The sequence below is a fragment of the Myotis daubentonii genome, chromosome 3, assembly GCF_963259705.1.
Source record: "Myotis daubentonii chromosome 3, mMyoDau2.1, whole genome shotgun sequence".
Lineage (NCBI taxonomy): Eukaryota > Metazoa > Chordata > Mammalia > Chiroptera > Vespertilionidae > Myotis > Myotis daubentonii.
The window spans coordinates 112,380,934-112,405,086 of record NC_081842.1 but is presented as its reverse complement, the minus strand read 5'-3'; positions in this window follow the sequence as shown (position 1 = coordinate 112,405,086).

The following is a 24,153-nucleotide window of genomic DNA, read 5'->3' as shown; positions in this document are numbered from 1 at the left end:
GGCGCCTTCCCCTGTCACGAACAGAGCAGGGCAGATAGGGAGGTTGTGGCTCTGCCCCCTGTCACACACATAGCGGAAGGGCGGTCAGGGGTTTTGGGCGCTGCCACCTGTCACACTGATCCCAGTGCCGGGAGGGCTCTCAGCTCCGCTGATCCCAGTGCTGGGAGGCCTCACGGCTCTGCTGATCCCGGTGCTGGGAGGCATATTACCCTTTTACTATATAGGATAAAGGCCTGGTGCATGGGTGGGGCTGGCAGGTTTGCCCTGAAGGGTGTCCTGGATCAGGGTGGGGGTCCCCACTAGTGTACCTGGCCAGCCTGGGTGAGGGGATGATGGCTGTTTGCAGATGGTCACACCCCCTTCAGGGTGGGGTTCCCCACTGGTGTGCCTGGCCTGCCTGGGTGAGGGGATGATGGCTGAAGATTCCAACTGCTCCTTTTTTTCTTTTTCTTTTTTTATTCTGGGCCAGCTTTAGCTCTGGCTCCAGCTCTGAGGCCTCTGCTGCTGAAAGCAGGTATCTGGTGTGTTTGGGTTCTATAATCAAAACAATGTATAACTCCAGCTCTGAGATCCCGGCTTGCTGAAAACAGGTTTCTGGGGTTTTGTTTAGCTTCTATATTTGTTACAATGCTTCCAACTGTAGGCTCAGAGGCTGGCAAGGCAGGTGGGGAATGTTGGTTTCCTCTGTCACTGAAACAAGCAAACCTCATGTTAGTTTCAAGCTGCCTGGCTGCCTGCCGCCATCTTGGCTGGCAGTTAATTTGCATATCTCCCTGTTTAGCCAATGGGAAGGGTAGCGGTCGTATGCTAATTACCATGTTTCTCTTTTATTAGATAGTATAGTTTGCAGGAGACCCACCTCAAAACAAGGGACTCACATAGACTGAAAGTGAAGGACTGCTACATTTTTTAGGAAAATGGAAATGAAAAAAAACAAAACTGGTATAGTAATACTTATATCCGACAAAATTGACCTCAAAGTGAAGGTCATAATAAGAGATAAGAAGGCCAATACATGATATTAAAGGGATCAATTCAACAAGAGGATATAACTCTGATAAATATATATGCAGCTAATACAGAAGTACCCAAATACATTTAAAAAAAAAAAACTTTTGGAAGATATCAAGGGAGAGATTGAGAGCAATACAATCATAGTAGGGGACTTCAGTACCCCATTGACACCACTGGATAAATCCTCTAGACAAAATATCAGCAAAGAAATAGCAATCCTAAATGACTCACTAGATCTGAGGGAATTAATTGACATCTTTAGAACATTCCACCCCATAGCTAAGGAATATACATTCTTCTCAAGTGCACATGGAACATTTGTAAAGATCACATATTAGGACACAGGATAAGTCTCTACAAATTCAAGAAGATTGAAATCATATCAAGCATCTTCTCAGATCACAATGGCATAAAATTAGTTCTCAACTACAATAAAAACAAATGTGGAGGCTAAATTGCATGCTATTAAACAATTAATGGGTTACCAAAGAGATCAAAGAATAAACAAAAAACATTCTGGAAACAAATGAAAGTGAAAACGCAACAATCCAAAATCTATGGGACACAATGAAAGCAGTCCTGAGAGGAAAGTTCTTAGCAGTACAGGCCTAACTCAAAAAACTGATAATAATTTAGCTAACTCAACAACTGAAAAACCTAGAAAGAAAACAACAATAAAAGCCCAGAGTAAGTAGAAAGAAGAAAACAATAAAGATCAGAGCAGACATAAATGAAATAGAGACCAAAGAAACAATACAAAAGATCAATAAAACCAAGAGCTGGTTTTTTGAAAGGAAAAACAACCATGATGAGCCTCTAGCCAGGCTCACCAGGGAACAAAGGGAGAGGACCCAAATAAACAAAATTGGAAATGAAAGAGGTGAAATAATAACTGACCCCACAGACATACAAAGGATTGTAAAAAAATACCAATGGCATATTTCAAAGACCTAGAACAAACTCCAAAAATTCATCTGGAATAAAAATGACCCCGAATAGCCAGAGCAACCCTGAGAAAGAGAACAAAATTGGAGGGATCACAATACCAGATATCAAGCTATATTTCAAAACAACTCTTCTGAAAACTGCCTGGTACTTTCATAAGAACAGACATATAGACCAATGGAATAGAACAGAGAACCCAGAAATTAACTAAAGCCATTATGCTCAAATAATATATATTTTTAAAATTATGTTTTATGGATTTCAGAGAAAAAGTGAGAGGGAGAGAGAAATAGAAACATCAATGATGAGAGAAAATCATTGATGGGTTGCCCCCTGCACACCTCCTACTGGGGATTAAGCCTGCAACTGGGGCATGTGCCCTTTACTGCAATCGAACTTGGGACCCCTCAGTCCCTAGGCCAATGCTCTATCCGCTGAGCCAAACTAGCTAGGGCATGCTCAATTAATATTTGACAAAGGAGGCAAAAGCATACAATAGAGTTAAGACAGTCTCTTCAATAAATGTTGTTGGGAGAATTGGACAGATACATGCAAAAAAAAAATGAAATTAGATCACCAACTTACACCATACATAAAAATAAACTCAAAATGGATAAAAGCCTTAAAACATAATATGGGAAACTATAAATATATTAGAAGAATCCATAGGCAGCAAAATATCAGACATATGTAGTAGTAATATCTTTACTGATACAGCTCCTAGGACAATGGAAACTAAGGAGAAAATAAACAAATGAGAATACATCAAAATAAAAAGCTTCTGCACAGCAAAATACATCATCAACAAAACAAAAAGGGAGTCCACTTCACGGGAGAATATATTTTCCAATGTTACATCTGATAAGGGCTTAATCTCCACAATTTATAGGGAACTCATACAACCTTAACAAAAAGAAGATAAACAATCCAATCAAAAAATGGGTAAAGTACCTAAATAGAGACTTCTCAAAAGTGAACATACAGAAGACCAAGAGACATATGAAAACATGCTCCAAGTCACTAATCATCTGAGAGATGCAAATAAAAATGACAACAAGGTAACATCTCACACCTGTCAGAATGGCTATCATCAACAAATCAACAAACAAGTGCTGGCCAGGATGTGGAGAAAAAGGAACCTTCTTGCACTGCTGGTGAGAATGCAGACTGGTACAGCCACTGTGGAAAACAGTATGGAGTTTCCTCATAAATTAAAAATGGAATTCCCATTTTATATAGTACTCCCACTTCTAGAAATATATCCCAAAAAATCAGAAACACCAGTCAGAAAGGACATATGCACCCCTGTGTTTATAACAGCACAATATACAGTTGTTAAGATTTGGAAACAGCCTTAAGTTCCCATCAGCAGATAAATGGATTAAAAAACCATGGTACATCTATACAATGGAATACTATGATGCTGGAAAAAAGAAATAACTCTTACAATTTGCAATAGCTTGGATGGATCTGGAGAGCATTTATGCTAAGTGAAATAAGCCAGTCAGTGAAAGATAAATATCATATGATCTCACTCATTTGTGGAATTTAATGAACAACATAAACTAATGAACAAAAATAGATCCAGAGACATAGAAGCATGGAACAGACTGAGGGAATGCAGGGAAGGGTGGGAGAGGATAAGAGATGAACCAAAGTACTCGTATCCATGGATATGATGGACATAGACAATTGGTAGGTAGGAGAGGGAGAGGAGAGGTCAATGGGGGGGAGGGGAGGAGACATATGTAAAATTTTCAACAATAAAGAATTTAAAAAAATGTGTGGCTTAGTTTGTTGGGCATTGTCCTGTGCACCAAAAAAACTCTCCAAGAAAAAAAGAAATAAAACAAAAGAGGAAATGTAAGGGGAGATATAACTAATATCATAGAAATACAAAAACTAATGAAACTACAATGAACTACTGTATACTATAGAAGTAGATAAATCCCTAAAGCATACAAACAACCATGCCTAAATCATGAAGAAATAGAAAATCTGAGCAGATTAATTTCTAGTGAGGAGACTGAGTCAGTTAACAACCTCTCAACATACAAAAGTCTAGGACCAAATGGTTTCACTGGTGAATTCTACCAAACATACAAAGAATAATAAATACACATACTTCTAAAAAAAAAAGGAAGAAAGAAAGAAAGAAGTAAAGAAAGAAAGAAAGAAAGAAAGAAAGAAAGAAAGAAAGAAAGAAGAGAAAGAGAGAAAGAAGAGAGAGAGAGAAAGAAGAGAGAGAAAGAGAGAAACAATCCAAAACAATTACCATCAACAACAAAACCCCCTGGAAGATATGGAATACATACAAACTCATTTTATATAGAAAGCATTACCATGATACCAAAACCAGATAAAAACACTACAAGAAAAGAAAGTTACAAGTCAATATATCGAATGAACATAGACATAACAGTTCTGAAAAAATATATTAGCAAACCAAATCCAATAATACATTAAAAATTATATACCATGATCAAGTAAGATTTATTCCAGGGATACAAGGATAATTCAAAATCCACATATCATCTGGCTGGCGTAGCTTAGTGGTTGAGCATCAACCCATTAGCCAACAGGCTACTGGTTAGATTCCTGGGCAGGGCACATGTCCGGGTTTTGGTTTCAATCCCCAGTAGGGAGTGTGTAGGAAGCACCTGATGAATGTCGCTCTCTGATCCATGTTTCTATTTCTCTAACTCTATCCCTTCCCCTCTCTCTCTAAAAAAAAGAAAAGCAATAACAATCTGAAAATTAATCCATATGATACACACATTAATAAAATAAAGGGTGAAAACTTTGTGATAATCTCAATAGATGTAAAAAGCATTTGACAAAATTCAATAACCACTCCTGGTGAAAACTCTCAAATATAGAGGAGATATACCTCAACATAACAAAGGCCATAATGGCAAACCCATAGCTAATATACTCAATGGTGAAAAACTTAAAGCATTTCCTTTAATATCAGGAACAGGACAAGGATGTCCACTCTTGCCACTTTTATTCAAAATAGACTGGAAATTAGAACAATTTAGGTAAGATAATAAAAGACATTTAAATCAAAGAAAGAAGTAAAACAGTCTCTATTTGCAGATGACATGATTATCATAAGGAAAACCTAACACTACATAACTTAAATGTTATAACACTATTCAATGAAAAGGTTAAATTGCAGGATTCAAAATCAACATGCGAAAATCACTTTCATTTCTATACACTAATAAAAAACTATCAGGATGAGCAGTTAAAAAACAATCCATTTACAATTGAATAAAAAAATACCTAAATTAGATTTAACCAAGGAGGTGAAATACCTGTACACTGAAAACTATAAGATACTGAAAAAACAAACAGAGAAAGACAGAAAAATGGAAAGATTTTCTTATGAATTGGAAGAATTGATATTGTTCAAATGTCACCACACTACACAAAACAATGCAACCCCTATCACAATACCAATGGCACTTTTCACTGAAAGAAAAAAAAATCCTAAAATTTGTATGGAACCACAGAGGATACCAATAGCCAAAGCAATCTGAAGAAAGAAGAACAAAACTGGAGGCATTACCTTTTCAAATTTCAAACTATATTACAAAGCCATAGTAATCAAAAGAGTATGGTGTTGGCATAAAATCAAACACATAGATTAATGGAACACAATAGAGAGCCCATAAATAAACCCACACATATATATTCATTTGATATATGACAAAGGAGCCAAGAATATATCATGAGAAAAGGACAGCCTCTTCAATAAATGGTGCTGGGAAGACTGTATTACAACATTCAAAAGAATGAAACTAGACCTCTATCTTATACCATATACCAAAATCAACTAAAAATGGATTAAAGACTTGAATGTAAGACCTGAAACCATAAAACCCCTAGAAGAAAACACAGGAGGTAAGCTTCTTGACGTAGGTATTGGCAATAAATTTTTGGATTTGACACCAAAAGAAAAAAAATATTAAGTAGTATTTTATCCAACTAGAAGTTTCTGTAAAGGAAACCATTGATAAAATAAAAATACAATGTACGAAATGGGAGAAAATATTTTCAAAGCATATATATGATAAGGTGTTAATACCCAAAATATATAAAGAAATCCTGCAACTCAGTAAGAAAAAACAATTGATTAAAAAATGAGCAGAGAAGGAGAGGAACCAAGATGGCAGCATAGGTAAACACCTGTACTTGCTGCCTCCCACAACCACATCAAAATTACAACTAAAATACAGAAACAACTATCATCCAGAACCACGGGAAAGCTGGCTGAGTGGAAGTACTACAACTACAGAGGTAAAGAAGAAAGTGCATTGAGACTGGTAGGAGGTGCAGAGGCGCAGAACTAGCTGGTCCGACACCCATGTGTCACTTTGCTTTTTTAATTGGGAGGGACATTGCCTCTTTGGAAACCAACCTCACACCAGACCCCCAACCCAGGGTTCTAGAGTTGGGGAAAGAAGTCCCTATGGGCAGTAAGAACTATGGACTGTAAAAACAAGTGTGGATTATGGCTGAGTGACACACATGCTATTTGAGACCCAGCTGCTCCTCTTAAAAGGCCAGCACTGCCACCTGAATTTAAATGCTCCCACTTGCTTTGAGCTCCATGCCGGGCAAGGCGCTGGGGGATCCAGAAACATATGGGGAGAAACTGGACTGTCTGGCATCAGGGCAGGAATGCGAGGGCAACTTTCTTCCTGACGGAGGTACTCTCAGTGGTCATTGTTCTCATGCTGGGACCTCCCCGGTTCTGACTTTGCACCTCCTTGGAGATACAAGAGCTAGTGCACCCATTAGTCAGTGTGAGACCATACAAGATTACAACTCTTCACATCCATAAGTGACACACTCAAGGGGAAGACTCAGTGAGCACCAAAGCCCCACTGAAGCAATCCTGCTCCATAAGGATGTCTCCTGCATAGCAGCTCTCCCACTGTATTCACAGCTGCCCTCCACATCCAATTGGCCTAGAGGTTAATTCTTCCCAGTTATACCAACAGCAATCAAGGCTCAAGTATAAGACTGAGCACACAGCCCACAAAGGAGTGCACCAAGAGTGGCCACCTCAGGTGACTGGGGCAGCTGATCCACTGGGCCCTATAGGGCACCTACTACACAAGGCCACTCTATCAATTCAAGGAGACTTAGCAGCTACCCAATACATAGAAACAAACACAGGGAAGTATCCAAAATGTGGAGACAAAGAAACATGTCACAAATGAAAGAAATGGAAGAAAGCAAACTACTGGATATAGAGTTCAAAACCACAGTTATAAGGTTACTCAAGAATTTTCTGGAAATCTCTGAGGAACTTAGTGAGACCTTCAAGGATCTTAGTGAGAATGCCAAAAAAAAAAAAAAAAAAAAAGGAAAAGGAAAAGGAAAAGGACCAGTCAGCAATTAAGCATACACTGACTGAAATAAAGAATAATATACAGGGATTCAACAGTAGCCTAGAGGATCCCAAGAATAAAGTCAATGATTTGAAATACGAGGAAGCAAAAAACATCCAACAAAAAGAGCAAAAACAAAAAGAATAAAAAAATATGAGGATAGTGTAAGGAGCCTCTGGGACAACTTCAATGTACCAACATCCGAATTATGGGGGTGCCAGAAGAAGAGAGAGAACAAGATATTGAAAACCTATTTGAAGAAATAATGACAGAAAACCTCCCCTACCTGGTGAAAGAGACTTACAAGTCTAAAAAGCGCAGAGAACCCCAAACAAGAGGAATCCAAAAGGACCACACCAAGACACATTATAATTAAAATGCCAAGGGCAAAAGACAAAGAGAGAATCTTAAAAGCAACAAGAAAAAAACAGTTACCTACAAGGGAGCACCCATACATCTGTCAGCTGATTTCTCAACAGAAACTATACAGGCCAGAAGGGAGTGGCAAGAAATATTCAAAGTGATGAATAGCAAGAACCTACAACCAAGATTACTCCACCCTGCAAAGCTATTATTTAGAATTGAAGGTCAGATAAAGAGCTTCACAGACAAGAAAATGCTAAAGGAGTTCATCACCACCAAACCAGTATTATATAAAATGCTGAAGGGTATTCTTTTTAAAAAATATATATTTTATTGATTTTTTACAGAGAGGAAGGGAGAGGGATAGTTAGAAACATCGATGAGAGAGAAACATCGATCAGCTGCCTCCTGCACACTCGATCAGCTGTCTCCTGCACACTCCCTACCTGGGATGTGCCCGCAACCAAGGTACATGCCCTTGACCAGAATCGAACCTGGAACCCTTCAGTCCACAGGTTGACACTCTATCCACTGAGCCAAACCGGTTAGGGCTGAAGGGTATTCTTTAAGAAGAGGGAGAAGAAAAAAGTAAAGATAAAAAATTATGAACAACAAAGTGACAACAAATACATATCTTATCAACAAGTGAATCTAAAAATCAAATGAATCAAGAATCTGATGAACAGGATAAACTGGTGAATGGAATAGAATCAGGGGCATGGAAATGGAACAGACTGGCGATTCTCAGAGGGAAGGGGGTGCGGGGAGCATGCGGGAGGAGATTAGACAAAGATCTTATATGCATGTATACAGTGCCTATGGACACAGACAATAGGGTGGTGAGGGCCTGGGGTGGGGTGGGAACCGGGTGGAGAGGAGCTATGGGGGTGGGGGGAAGATGGACATCTGTAATAATCTCAACAATAAAGATTTTTTTTAAAAAAGGGCAGAGGATCTGTATAAACATTTTTCCAAATAACACATACAAATGGTCAACAGGCATATGAAAATCTACTCAGCATCACTAACCAAGTAGATGCACATCATAACCACAATGAGATATCACCTCATACCTATTAGAATGGGCAATTCAAAAAGACAAGAAATAACATGTTAGCAAGGATATGGAAAAAAGGAAACCCTTGTGCACTGTTATTTGGAATGTAAATTGGTATGGCCGCAAAGAAAAACAGTACAGAGATTACTCAAAAAAAAAAAAAAATACCATATCACCTAGCAATTCCAGTTCTGGGTTGTTGTTTTTTCTTTTAAAATCAAAATTATTATCACCATATATTTTGAAATTTAGCTTATTTTAAATTTACCAAATGATACAAGAATACACTGCTAAAAAATTCCAGGTACACTAATAAACCTGAAGTTCCCTTTAGAAAATCCTAATTTCAGTCTCCTTCCAACGTAAGTACACAATATTAGCCAGATTTTTATTATTTTCATTTTTTTGTTAATCCTTACCCAAGGGTATTTTTTCCATTGATTTTTAGAGAGAGTAGAATGAAAGAAGGAAAGGTGGGAGGGAGAAACATCAATGTGAAAAAGACATATCAATTGGTTGCTTCCTGCATGTTCCCCAAATGAGCTGGGGATCAAACCTGCAACCCAGGTATCCCAGAACAACGATCTAACCACCTAGCAACACCAGCCAGGGCACTAGCCATATTTTTAGATGTGTGTATTTTATACAACTACAAAACAGTTCTGGATATTTATCCAAAGGAACACATCATTATCTTGAAAAGATATAGGCATGCCCATGTTTATTGCAGTGCTACTTAAAATAGCCAAGACATGAAAGCAACCTAAGTATCCATGGACAGATGAATGGGTATGAATGTTATATGTATGCAGGGTGGGGTAAAAGTAGGTTTATACTTTGTGAGTTCTGTGAGTATATTAAACACAGAGTTTACTCTTTTATTATTATTTATTACTACAATAATTTTCATATGAACAACTATAAGTTTACTTTTCGTCACCGTGTGTGTGTGTGTGTGTGTGTGTGTAATTATTCAGCCATAAAAAAGAAGACAATCCTACTATTTGCAACAACATGGATGAACCCTGAGTGCATTATGCTAAATGAAATGAGATAGAGAAAGGCAAATACTATATGCTCTCACTTTCATGTGGAATCTAAACAAAAATAGAATTTATGCATTGATAAAGAAAACAGATTTTTGATTTCCAGAGGTCATGGTTAGGGGATTGAACAAATAGGCAAAGGTGGACTGATGGTACAAACTTCAAGTTATAAAACAAATAAGTCCCGGGGATGTAATGTACATCATGGTGAGTATAGTTAACAATACCGTATTGTGTATACTAAAGTTCCTACTTTTCAGATTAAGTCTGAAAAGTTCTCATCACAAAGAAAAGAATTGTAATTTTATGAGGTGATGGATGTTGATTGAATATTGTGATAAACTTTTTGCAATATATACACACTAGAGGCCTGATGTATGAAATTCGTGCAAGGGGCTCGGCCCCCTGCCCCGCTGGCAGCTGCCTCTGCCTCGGCCCTGCCGCTGTGGCTTAGTCCGGAAGGTTTTCTGGTCTAATTAGCATATTACACTTTGATTATTTAGATATAAAATCATATTTATACTAAATCTAATAAAATATTATTTATTAATTATGTTTCAATAAAACTTGGAACACATTACTTCACCAAGTGCTGTCCTAAAGGATGTGTCAAGATTCTGGTGATGCTGTGACTTATTGTATCCTATCAGATGGTACTCAGTTACACTTTCCCCACTACTGAAGATGAACATTTCAATCACCTGATCACTAGGCTCTGCTGTAAAAGTTACTCTTTCACCTGGCCGGTGTGAATCAGTGGTTGAGCATCCACCCATGAACCAGGAAGTCACAGTTGGATTCCCAGTCAGTGCACATGCCTGGGTTGCATCCCGCCCCTGAATCCCCAGTAGGGGGCGAGCAGAAGGCAGCCGATCAATGATTATCTCTCATCATTGATGTTTCTTTCCCTATCTCCCTTTCCCTTCTCTCTGAAACTAATAAAAACATATTTTTTTAAAAATGTTTCTCTTTCCCTCTTTAAAATTAAAAGGATATTGTGAGGATGTAATTTGAAATTATATGTATGTTTTACTCATCAATCTTTTAATTTATGCATTTCTATCAGTAGGGATGTGTGGTATCCTAATTTATTCAATAGGTAATGATCTCTTCCTATAAATATTTTGCTGCTCATATTTCCTTAATTTTCCTGATGGGAGCCCTTTCAATTTGGTATCTTCACCCCTTTAATACCCCACCATTATTCCTTGAACATCTCCTTGGCTTTTCCATAAGTTTTTCGAGATTCATCTTATACTTGTGCCTGACTCATTTCTGAGTATGACCAGAGAATCCAATTCTAGTGGAGAATGGTATTTAGAGCCAAGATCTAGGATTTGGTGGGCAGACAATGATTTGAGATATGCTTTTTCTTTATTCTCTTCAGGGTAGAAAAGACAGGGAAATGGAACCCCTGTTCTGAGTGAGTCCATGACACCACATCTCTATATGTCACATCATTCTGAGGTAAGACTCCCCTCAAAGGCAGGCGTAGAAAATGGGAGCAAGGCATTAAGCACTGTTGTAGGATTTACCTTTTTTGTTACACATCATTTGGTCCTTTTAAATGCCTGTGATTACAGTACTAAATTGATTAAGCACTTTTGGTGAGGTAAGAAAAAATGAGCTAGTCTGGGGACAATCATGGACATTAGGCCATAGAAACCATTCTACTAAGGCCTAACAGTGTCTGCATAGGGCAGGCATGTAGTAATTGATTTATAAAAAATAATCATAAATAGGCATTTTAATGAATTTTTCTGATATATGCTAAATCTATTCACCTAGAGAGTATAGTTTGTCCTTTTTGCAAATAAGTTTTCTTACTTTTTATTTTGTTATTATTCTCTTGGCTCCATTGATTTCTGCTTCTGGAATTCCTGCTGTGCATAAATTGAAGTTGATGTATTTGTTCATCCAGAATTACCTTTCTCTCTGTACATTGTGTTTATCTGACTTCTGGAAGAATTTTGAAAATATTTTACTTTCTTGTGTTATCTTTATATATTATGCAATAATTTTTCTTCATTACAATTTGAAATGTGGTAATAATATTTTTCAAATTCATTAAAATGTTATTACAGCAGAGCATTCCTTTTTCTGAATAGCCTGTTCCAGAAACAAATATACAATGTTCCCTCAAACCTCATTGAGATTATTAATTTTCAGACATTTGTGGCAATTCATGATAATTTTTTCATTTAAATTCTAATTTCTCATGTTTGAGGATTTTTCTCTTTGTAAATATTTAATGAGATTTGTCGAATATTTGAACTTAAATGGGTTCTGAAGAAACTATGTAGCTCAGATCTTCTTCACATAGTTGAAGAAGGGTGCACCTGTTTATATAGGTTGCAGTTTTATTTTGCTGAATAAGAGTTGCTGGATCCAATACAAAGAGGGTGAAGGCGGGAGGGAGTGAATGAAAGCAAGATGTAGCTGTCACAGAGATAATCTCAATACCTTTCGTCTTATTTTGAGTATGTGTGGTACCAGATAGATACCCTGGAAAGCCCTCTCCTTCTTCAACTGGAATAAATAATGCCACTAGGATCCTGCTATGCAAGGACCTCACTTTACTTGGCATGCTTGTCTGTACCAACTACAAACACATGTGAGTGCATGGTAACTTCTCATTGGCGTTTGTCATCTGGTGAATTATTTGACTAATTAGACTTAGCTTTTCCTATAGCGCCCCTGACATCCCAATGTTCTCAACATTAGGAGCTCATGGTGTTGGTTGTATGTTGTTGTTGCTGATGTTTACCATTAAGAGTGGTGCCTATTAGTGGAGTTCTGCTAAAGATGAAAGGGAATCTCTCCCCAAGGCTCTGATTTTCTAAGCACACTTTTCCTTTGCATGAGGGAAATTGTGGGTTGGACTTCTCTCTTAATGCAATCTTCCACACAAAATAGATTACAAAATTTCCTTTAATTTTTGATAGGTAGAAACCCTAGCTTCTAGTACTGGTATTGGTTTTACTAAGTGGTATCACAAGTTTTTCTCTTTTAAAGAAAGTTTGAAAGGGAAAAGGAGGTAAATATGCAGGGTTCATAACACCACCTGAATTGATTGTTCATTTTTTTTTTCCAATCAAAAAATACAAGATGGAGAACAAGACAGGGATGTCTGGTTTCACCACTTATTTTTTAACTTTGTAAAGTATTTTACTATATTTTATTGTTGACAGCATTACAGATGTCCCTCAATACCCACCCCCCTTAGGACTCCTCTTCCCAGGCCCTGGCCCACCCCAGGCCTTCACCACACTACTTGTTTTCATCACTCTTATTCAACATACTACTGGACGTTCTAGCCTCAGCAATCAGGCAAGAAGAAGAAATAAAAGCATCCAAATTGGAAAGGAAGAAATAAAACTATCATTATTTGCAGATGACATGATACTGTATATAGAATACCCTAAATATTCTTCCCCAAAATTACTAAAACTGATGAATGAATTCAGTAAAGTAGCTGGATACAAAATAAATATCCAAAAATAGGTTGCATTTTTATACAACAATGAACTATCAGAAAGGAAAACTAAGATAATGATCCTATTCATAATTGCTTCAAAAATAATAAAATACCTAGGAATAAATTTAACAAAGGATGTAGAAGACCTGTACTCAGAAAATTATAAGACACTGAAGAAAGAAACTGAAAATGATACAAATAACTGGAAGCACATACTGTTTTCATGAATAGGAAGAATTAATATCATTAAAATGTCCTTACTAACCAAACCAATCTAGCCAAAGCTACCGATGGCATATTTCACAGAACTAGAACAAATATTCTAAAAATTTATGGAACACAAAAGACCCTGAATAGCAACAGTGATCTTGAGAAAGAAGAATAAAGTTGGAGGAATCATGCTACCTGATATCAAGCTATAATACAAGGCCTAAGTAATCAAAACAGGATAGTACTGGCATAAAAACAGACATATAAATCAATGGGACAGAATAGAGAGCCCAAAAATAAACCAATGCCTCTATGGTCAATTAATATTTGATACAAAAGGCTAGAATGTACACTGGAGAAGATGGCGACCTGCAGGAAGGTAGGGAGGGAGTGTGAGAGCGCGAGGGAGTGATAGAGGAGTGTATGAGCTAGGGACAGTTAGATTCTGCAGGTCTTCTAAGTGGCTGCTAAACCAGGCAGTCTTAGACAGTGGAGCCCCGCTCCAAGCTTGGACACTCCTGGGAGGCCAGCGTGGGCACAGAGATCATGCCATCTTGAGAAACAGAGCTGCTTAATACTAGGATCCTGGCCTCAGAACCACCCAGTCTGGTTTCAGATGCAAACCAGGATCCTGCAGCCACTGGGGACAAAGACCTGTGACCACAGCTACAGACCCACGGACAACAAGAATCCAGACATCCCCCAACAGATCTCTGTGAGTAACAGAGCCCACCCCCCTCCCTGCAGGCTTGCAGGCAGCGCCATAGTAACTGATAGACCCACCCCTTGCCAGGCCTTAGTGCTGCTACAGGAACTTTAGCCTGGAAACGCACAAACACCAGGAAATTGTCCCGCACAACACGGGCTACAGGAACCTTAGCCTGGGAGCTAACACACAAACACCAGGAACTTGTTCCACACAGCACGGGTCCTGGGACCCCGATTCTTTGAGCAGGAGGCAGCACCAAGCATCAGTGACTTCACTGTGTTTCTTCTAACCTGTGCTTGGGATTCCTGATTCCCTGTACATTCACACTAAGAGCCAGCGACTCCAATTCTTGGTACATGTGCATACAGGAACCCTGATTCTCAATGTGAGGCCACGCGAAGCAACAAAGACTCTGATACTGGATTCTTGGGGAACTCTGATTCCTGGCGCACACTAGGGGGCTCTGATTTTCAACACACTCCAGGGGGGTTTCTATTTCAGCATGGTGCAGGCAGGGTCCCTGATTCTAAGTTTGCACATGAGCCCATATTGAGCGCTGGTAACACTGACTCTGAGCGAGCCTGGTTCCCACCAACCCACAACAGCAACACATCTTTGTGTCAGAGCTCTTCAGTGACACTAGGGTGGTGCGAAGCTTCCACTGCACACGGCCCAGGCCCATGCAACTCGACGTTTGAACCATCTGGAGATAGTCAGAATGGGGAGACGACCCAACCCCTAGAGGAAAGAAAATGAGGAGTTGCCAAGAAAGGAAATTAATGAAATTGAAGCATGCAACATGACAGAAAAAGAATTCAGAGTAATAGTTGTACAATTCATTCACCAGATGGATGAGAAAATCAACAACTTATGCTAGAATCAGGAAGAAATGAAAAGTCATATAGCTACAATCAAAAACACGATGGAAGGTTTCAACAGTAGACTAGAAGAAGCAGAGGACCAAATTATGAGTTAGACGATAAGGTAGAGAAAACAGCAACTGGATAAAAAATTAAAAAGCAGGAGGAGAGCCTAAGAGAGCTCTGGGACAACATGAAACAAAGTAACATACACATAATAGGGCTGCCAGAAGGACAAGAAGAGCAGCAAGGATTAGAAAATCTATTTGAAGAAATAATGACAGAAAACTTCCCAGATATTGGGAAGAAAAAAGTTACACAAGTACAGAGAGTCCCAAGAAAGATGAACCCCAGAAGACCAACACCAAGACACATCATAATAATGATGGCAAATGTATACAACAAAGAGAGAATCTTAAAGGCTGCAAGAGAGAGACAGAGAGTTACCTCCAAAGGATCCCCCTCAGATTATCAAATAATTTCTCAACAGAAACACATCAAGCTAGAAGGGAATGGAAGGAGGTACACAAAGTGTTGCAAAGCAAAGGTCTGAATCCAAGAATACTATACCCAGCAAGACTATCAATCAAAATTGAAGGGGAAATCAGGATCTTTGCAGACAAAAAAAGGCTAAGGGAGTTTATCACTACCAAGCCAGCAATGCAATAAATGCTAAAGGGAATGCTGTAAAAAGAAGAAATAAAAGGTAAGAAAGAACACAGGCACAACAATAGAAATGACTACAAGCAAGTACCTTTCAATAATAACTTTAAATGTAAATGGACTAAATGCTCCAATCAAAAGACATAGAATGGCTGAATGGATAAAAAGACATGACCCATATATATGTTGTCTACAAGAGACCCACCACAGAACAAGGGACTCACACAAACTGAAAGTGAAGGGATGAAAAAATATCTTTCAGGCAAATGGAAGAAAAAAAACACCTGGGGTACCAATACTTATATCAGGCAAAAAAGACCTCAAAGTTAAGGCCATAACAAGAGATAAGGAAGGCCACTTCATAATACTAAAGGGATCGATACAACAAGAGGATATAACCCTGATAAACATATATGCACCCAATGCAGGAGCACCCAAATACATAAAAAAACCTCCTGGAAGATAACAAGGGAGAGATCAACAACAACACAATCATAGTAGGGGACTTAAACACACCACTGGCATCACTGGATAAATCCTCTAGAAAAAAAAATCAACAAAGAAACAGCAATCCTAAATGACTCACTAGATCAGATGGACTTAATTGACATCTTCAGAATATTTCTACCCAAAGCCATGGAATATACGTTCTTCTCAAGTGTACATGGGTCATTTTCAAAAATAGACCACATATTGGGTCACAAGCAAAGTCTCCCCAAGCTAAAGAAGATGGAAATCATACCAAGCATCTTCTCAGACCACAATAGCATAATATTAGAAATAAACTACAATAAAAACAATCCAAAAAACTCAAACACTTGGAAGCTGAATAGAATGCTACTACATAATGATTGGGTTACCAATGAGATCAAAGAAGAAATTAAAAACACCCTGGAAACTAATTACAATAAAAGCACAACAATCCAAACTCTATGGGACACAAGGAAAGCAGTCCTGAGAAGGAAGTTTATAGCACTACAGGCCTACCTGAAAAAAACAAGAAAAAATTGGTAGTAAATCATCTAACTCTACAACTCAAAGAATTAGAAAGAGAGCAACAAGAAAAGCCCAGAGTGAGCACAAAGAAGGAGATAATAAAGATCAGAGCAGAAATAAATGACATAGAGACCAAAAAAATCAATACAAAAGTTCAATGAAACCAAGAATTGGTTCTTTGAAAGGATAAACAAGATTGATGAACCTCTAGCCAGACTCACCAAGAAGCAAAGAGAGAGGACTCAAATAAACAAAATCAGAAATGAAAGAGGCAAAATATCAACAGACCCCAAAGAATTTCCAGGAATTGTTAAAAAAAAAATACTATGAACAACTCTACTATAACAAACTAGACAACCGGGAGGAAATGGACATATTCCTAGAAAAATAAAATCTTCCAAATCTCAATCTGGAAGATTCTAAAAATCTCAATAGGCAAATAACTATGGAAGAAATTGAAGCCATCAACAAAAAGCTCCCAGCAATCAAAAGCCCGGGGCCTGACAGCTTCACAGGGAAATTTTACCGAACATTCAAGGAAGAACTGAAACCTATCCTCCTCAGACTATTGAAAAAAATTCAAGAAGAAGGAACACTTCCAAGCTCATTCTATGAAGCCAGTGTCGCCCTAATACCAAAACCAGATAAAGACAACACAATGAAAGAGAATTATAGGCCAATATCCGTCATGAACATAGAAGCCCAAATACTCAACAAAATACTAGCAAATCAGATCCAGCAATACATCAGAGAGATCATACACTATGACCAAGTAGGATTTATCCCGCGATGCAAGGACGGTACAATATCTGAAAATCAATAAACGTGATACATCACATAAACAAATTGAGAAATAAAAATCACATAGTCATATCAATTGATGCAGAAAAAGCATTTAACAAAATTCAACACCCTTTCTTGATAAAAACTCTCAACAAGGTGAGAATAGAAGGATTATACCTCAACATAATAAAAGCCATATATGACAAACCCACAGCCAACATCATAATCAATGGGCCAAACCTAAAACAATTTCCCCTAAGAACAAGAACAAGTCAGGGATGCCCCCTCTCACCACTCCTGTTCAACATACTACTGGAAGTACTAGCCATTGCGATCAGACAAGAAGAAGAAATCAAAGGCATCCAAATTGGAAAAGAAGAAGTAAACTGTCATTATTTGCAGATGACATGATACTGTACATAGAGAACCCTAAAGATTCCATCAAAAAATTATTAGACTTAATAAATGAATTCGGCAATGTAGCAGGATACAAAATTAATGCCAAGAAATCTAAGGCATTTCTTTACACCAAGAGTGAACTTACAGAAAGAGAGACTAAAAAATCAATCCCATTTACCATCGCACCAAAAAAATTAAGATACCTAGGAATAAAAACTAAGGAGGTAAAAGACTTATATGCAAAAAACTGCAGGACACTGAAAAAAGAGATAGAGGAAGACATAAACAGATGGAAGAACATACCGTGTTCATGGGTTGGTAGAATCAACATCATCAAAATGTCCATACTATCCAAACCAATCTATAGATTCAATGCAATCCCCATTAAATTACCAATGGCATATTTCACAGATCTATAATGAACGTTTCAAAAATTTATCTGGAATAAACAAAAACCTTGAATAACTGCAGCAATCCTGAGAAAGAAGAACAAAGTAGGTGGGATCTCAATACCAGATATCAAGCTGTATTAAAAAACCACTGTTCTTAAAACAGCTTGGTACCGGCACAAGAACAGACATATAGATCAATGGAATAGAATAGAGAACCCAAAAATCGACCCAAACCACTATACCCAATTAATGTTCGACAAAGCAGGCAAGAGTATACAATGGAGTCAAGAGAGTCTCTTCAATAAATGGTGTTGGGAAAATTGGGCAGATGCATGTAAAAAGATGAAACTAGACCACCAACTCACACCATACACAAAAATAAACTCAAAATGGATAAAGGACTTAAACATAAGACAGGAAACCATAAAAATACTAGAGGAATGCACAGGCAGTGAAATCACAAACATATGCCAAAGGAATTTCTTCTCTGATACTGCTCCTAGGGCAATGGAAACTGTAAAGAAAATTAACAAATGGAACTATTTCAAAATAAAAAGCTTTTGCACAGCAAAGGAAACCATCAACAAAACAACAAGAAAGCCCACTGCATGGGAGAACATATTTCTCAATGACATCACCAATAAGGGTTTAATCTCCAACATTTACAGGGAACTCATGCAACTTAACAAAAGGAAGATAAACAGTCTAATCAAAAAATGGGTAACAGACCTAAATAGACACTTTTTTAAAGAGGACATACAGAAGGCCAAAAGACATATTATGACTTGCTCAAAGTCACTAATTATACAAGAGATGCAAATCAAAATGACAATGCAGTATCATCTCCCCCTGTCAGAATGGCTATCATCAACAAATCAACAAACACAAGTGTTGGAGAGGATGTGGAGAAAAAGGAACCCTTGTGCACTGCTGGTGGGAATTCAGACTGGTGCAGCCACTGTGGAGAACAGTATGGAGTTTCCTCAAAAAACTAAAAGTGGAACTCCCATTTGACCCAGTTATACCACTTCTAGGAATATATCCCAAGAAGCCAGAAACACCAATCAGAAAGGATATATGCACCTCTATGTTCCTAGCAGCACAATTCACCATAGCTAAGATTTAGAAACAGCCTAAGTGCCCATCAGCAGATGAGTGGATTAAAAAACTGTGGTACATCTACAGAATGGAATACTACGCTGCAGTAAAAAAGAAGGAACTCTTGCCATTTGCAACAGCATGGATGGAACTGGAGAGCATTATGCTAAATGAAATAAGCCAGTCAGAGAAAGATAAATACCACAAGATCTCACTCATTTGTGGAATATAGAGAACAACATAGACTGATGAACAGGGACAGATCCAAAGACAGAGAAACAGTGATCAGACTATCAATCCCCAGAGGGAAAGTAGGGGAGGATGGGGGTAAGGGGAAGAGATCAACCAAAGGACTTGTATGCATGCATATAAGCCAAACCAATGGACATGGACAACAGGGGGATGATAGCATGAGTCGGTGGGGGGGGGGGGATGTTGGGGGTTAGTGCGGGGAGGAGGACACATTTATAATACCTTAACTAATAAAGAAATTTTAAAAAAGAATGTAACAAATGCAGACACAGGAGAAAATGAAGTGAGCTTATTGTAAACAAGGCCTTTTCCCACTTAAAAACGATAATAGTTCCTTATTTTGATTATTGTAGAGTGGGAGATGCAGATAAGCCTTTCATGTCTCTGAAATAGAATTTTTCTGACCCATATCTCCCTCATTGCTTGCCCTCAATTCTTTAAAAAGAAAAAAAAACCCTTCCTACCTTTCCTTCTGGAATAATTGTAATAATTGTAATAATAACTGTAATAATAATGTAATGTGATAAACAGTGAAAGTAACTTTAAAAAAAGAATGTACACTGGACTAAAGATAGTCTATTCAATAAATAGTTTTGGAAAAATTGGAGAGATATATGCAAAAAATGAAACTAGACCACTGTCTTACACCATACACAAGAATAAAGTCAAAATGGATTAAAGACTTAAATGTTAGACTCAAAACCATAACAATCCTAGAAGAAACATATGCATTAAAATCTTGGACTTTTTTGTAGCATTTTTTTTCTCTCATATATCTTCTCAAGAAAGGGAAACAAAATAAAAAAAAAATGGAGTATGCCTGGGTGGTGCTCAGTTGGTTGAGTGTCGTCCCATGTAGCAAGACATCACTGGTTTGATTCCCGGTTGAGATACATGCCTGGATTATGGGCTCAATCCCCAGTAGGGGGTACGTAGAAGGCAGCCAATAGATCATCCATGTTTCAATCTCTGTCTCCCTCTTCCTTCCTCTCTTTCTGAAATCAATAATAATAAATAATATAGGAAATAAATGAGCAAAGGACCTTAATAATACACATCTCTAAAGAGGATATACAGATGTCCAATAGACATAAGAGAAGATGTTCAGCACACCCAAGGAATCAGCCAAAGTGCAGAGATAAATAAACAAGTTACAAATGAAAGAACAGAAGAAATCTCCAGACAAAGAACTAAGTGAAATAGAAGCAAGCAAACTACTACTAGATACAGAGTTCAAAACAATGCTTATAAGGTTGATCAAGGATCTCAATGAGAGCTTCAAGGGACTTAGTGAGAATTTCAAGGAAATAATTCAGAACATCAAATACATGAAAAAGTACCAGTCAGAAATGAAGTACATACTAACTGAAATGAAGAATAATTTACAGGGAATCAACAGTAGAATAGTGGATACCAAGAATCAAATCAGTGATTAGGAATATGAAGGAGTAAAAAACACCCAACCAGAAGAGCAAAAAGAAAAAGGAATAAAAAAAAAAAGCGAGGATAGTGTAAGGAACTTCTGAGACAACTTCAAGCATACCAACATTTGCAACATAGGGGTGCCAGAAGGAGAGGAGAGAGAGCTAAATATTAAAAATCTATCTGAAGAAATAATGACAGAAAACTTCCCCTACCTAGTGAAAGAAATAGACCTACAAGTCCAGGAAGCAGAGTCCCAAACAAGAGGAACCCAAAGAAGCCAACACCAAGACACATCACAATTAAAATGCCAAGGGCTAAAGACAAAGAGAAAATCTTTTTTTTTTTTTTTTTTTTAGGTAATCATTAAAATAATGAAATTTTTATTTTTATGTACTGGTGTGAAATAAATGTAAAGCTATATTATTCAGTGACAAAAGCAAAGTATATACAAAGATATACACATAGTATGCTGCCATCTTACCTAATAATAAACAAACATGTAAATTGACCATACCTTCGTTATGCTAACCAGCCAATCAGGAGAGCATGCAAATTAACCTAACAAAGATGGTGGTTAATTTGCATACGTAGGCTCCAAGAGGTGGAGTGAAGCCTGACGGCTCAGGGGCCAGAGCAGCGATGGTCCCGGGGTTGGCAGAGCAGCAAAAGTCTCATGGCCCCAAGGCTGGCTCCAGCTGGAGGCCGGCCAGAGCGAAGGCCTGGGTGCTGGGTGCTGGAGGAAAACCGGCGCCAGAAGCCAGGGTAAAGGAAGGCCTATTACATGAATCTCTTCATGCAACAGTGTATTAATAAAAGTTATCTCTGACAAAGAGAAAATCTTAAACACAGCAAGAGAAAAACAGTTAGTTACCTACAGGGAGTGCCCTTATAACCAGCAGCTGATTTCTCAACAAAAATTTTGCAGGTCAGAAGGTAGTGGCAAGAAATATTCAAAGTGATGAATAGCAAAGAACCAAGATTACTGTACCCAGCAAAGCTCTCATTTAGAATTGAAGGACAGATAAAGAGCTTCACAGACAAGAAAAAGCTAAAGGAGTTCATCACCACCAAACCAGTATTACATTAAATGTTGAAGGTATTTTTTAAGAAGAGGGAAAAGAAGATAAAAAATATGAGCCATAAAATGGCAATAAATACATATCTATCAATGATTGAATCTAAAAATCAAAATAGGCCTGGCTAAGTGTCGGCTCACAAAGTGAATGGTCCTGGGTTCAATTCCAGTCAAGGGCATATACCTTGGTTGCAGGCTTGATTCCCTGGGCGCCCTGGTCCAGGCATGTGTGGGGGGCAACCAATTGATGTGTCTCTTTCACATAGATGTTTCTATTTCTCTGTCTCTCCCTCTCCCTTCCACTTTCTCCAAAAATCAATGGAAAATTATCCTTAGGTGAGGATTAACAACAACAAAAATAAAAATAAATGAACAAGCAATGTAATGAACAAAATAAACTAATGAATAAAATAGAACCAGAGGCATGTAAACATGCAATAGATTAATAAATCACAGAGGGAGGATGGGATGGTGGGACGGAATTAACTAAAGAATTTATATGCATAAATGCATTACCCGTGGACACAAACAATAGGGTGGTGAAGACCTGGGGTGTGGCAGGAACCTGGTGGAGAAGGGCAATGGGAGGGAGGGAAGCCTCTATAATACTCTCAATCATAAAGATTTTTGGGGAAAAACAAAAAATAGAAATGCAAAATAAAACCACAATGAGATATCACCTCACACCTGTCAGCAACATATATATAAGCCTAATATGCAAATTGTTCCTGTGGGAGTTCAACTGGGAGACTGATCCCTTGCTATGATATGCGCTGACCGCCAGAGGGTGGCTCAGAATGAAGGAAGGCCCTGGCCAGCAGCCAGAAGTCCCCCATCGGACCTGATCACCGGCCATGTCTAGGGACCCTACCCATGCATGAATTTTGTGCTCTGGGCCTCTAGTCATCAATAAAACAACAAAAAACAAATATTGGTAAGGATGTGGAGAAAAAGGAACTGTAGTGCACTGTTGGTGGGAATGCAGACTGGTATAACCACTGTGGAAAGCATTGTGGAGTTACCTCAAAAAATTAAAATGGAACTGCCTTATCACCCAGTGATTCCACTTCTGGGAATATATCCAAAGAAACCTGAAACACTAATTCAAAAAATATATACCCACCCCTACGTTCACTGCAGTGTTATGTATAAGAGCCAAGATTTGGAAGCAGCCCAAGTGTCCATCAGTAGATAAATAGTTAAAAAAGCTGTGACCCTGGCTGGTGTGTCTCAGTTGGTTGTGCATGGTCCTATGCACCAAAGAGACACCAGTTCAATTACTGCTCAGGGCACATACCCAGGTTTCAGGTTGAATCCCCAGTGGTGTGCCTGCGGGAGATAACTGATCAGTGTTTCTCTTTCATATTGATGTTTCTCTCTTTCTGTCTCCCTCTCCCTTCCAGTCACTTTAAAATCAACACACACACACACACACACACACACACACACACACACACACACACACACAATTTTTTTAAGCGTTGGTACATTAATATAATGGAAAGGAAATCTGACCCTTTGTGATAGCATGGATGGACCTGGAGAGCATTATGCTAAGTGAAATAAGCCAGTCAGAGAAAGACAAGTACCATATGATTTCATTCATATGGTGGAATCTAATGAAAAAATAAATAAATAAACTAGCAAGCACAGTAAAAACAGACTCATAGATAGAAGGCAGTCTGACAGCTGTTGAGAAGGGGTTGTGGGGGTAGGTATAGGGGATGGGATTGCGCAAAAAAGAAAAATAAAAGAGAAAAAAAACTCATGGACAAGGCCAAGCCTGGTGATTGCCTGGGGCAGGGGTCCTCAAACTATGGCCCGCGGGCCACATGCAAATACAAATATTGTATTTGTTCCCGTCTTGTTTTTTCACTTCAAAATAAGATATGTGCAGTGTGCATAGGAATTTGTTCATAGTTTTTTTTTAAACTATAGTCCGGCCCTCCAATGGTCTGAGAGACAGTGAACTGGCCCCCTGTT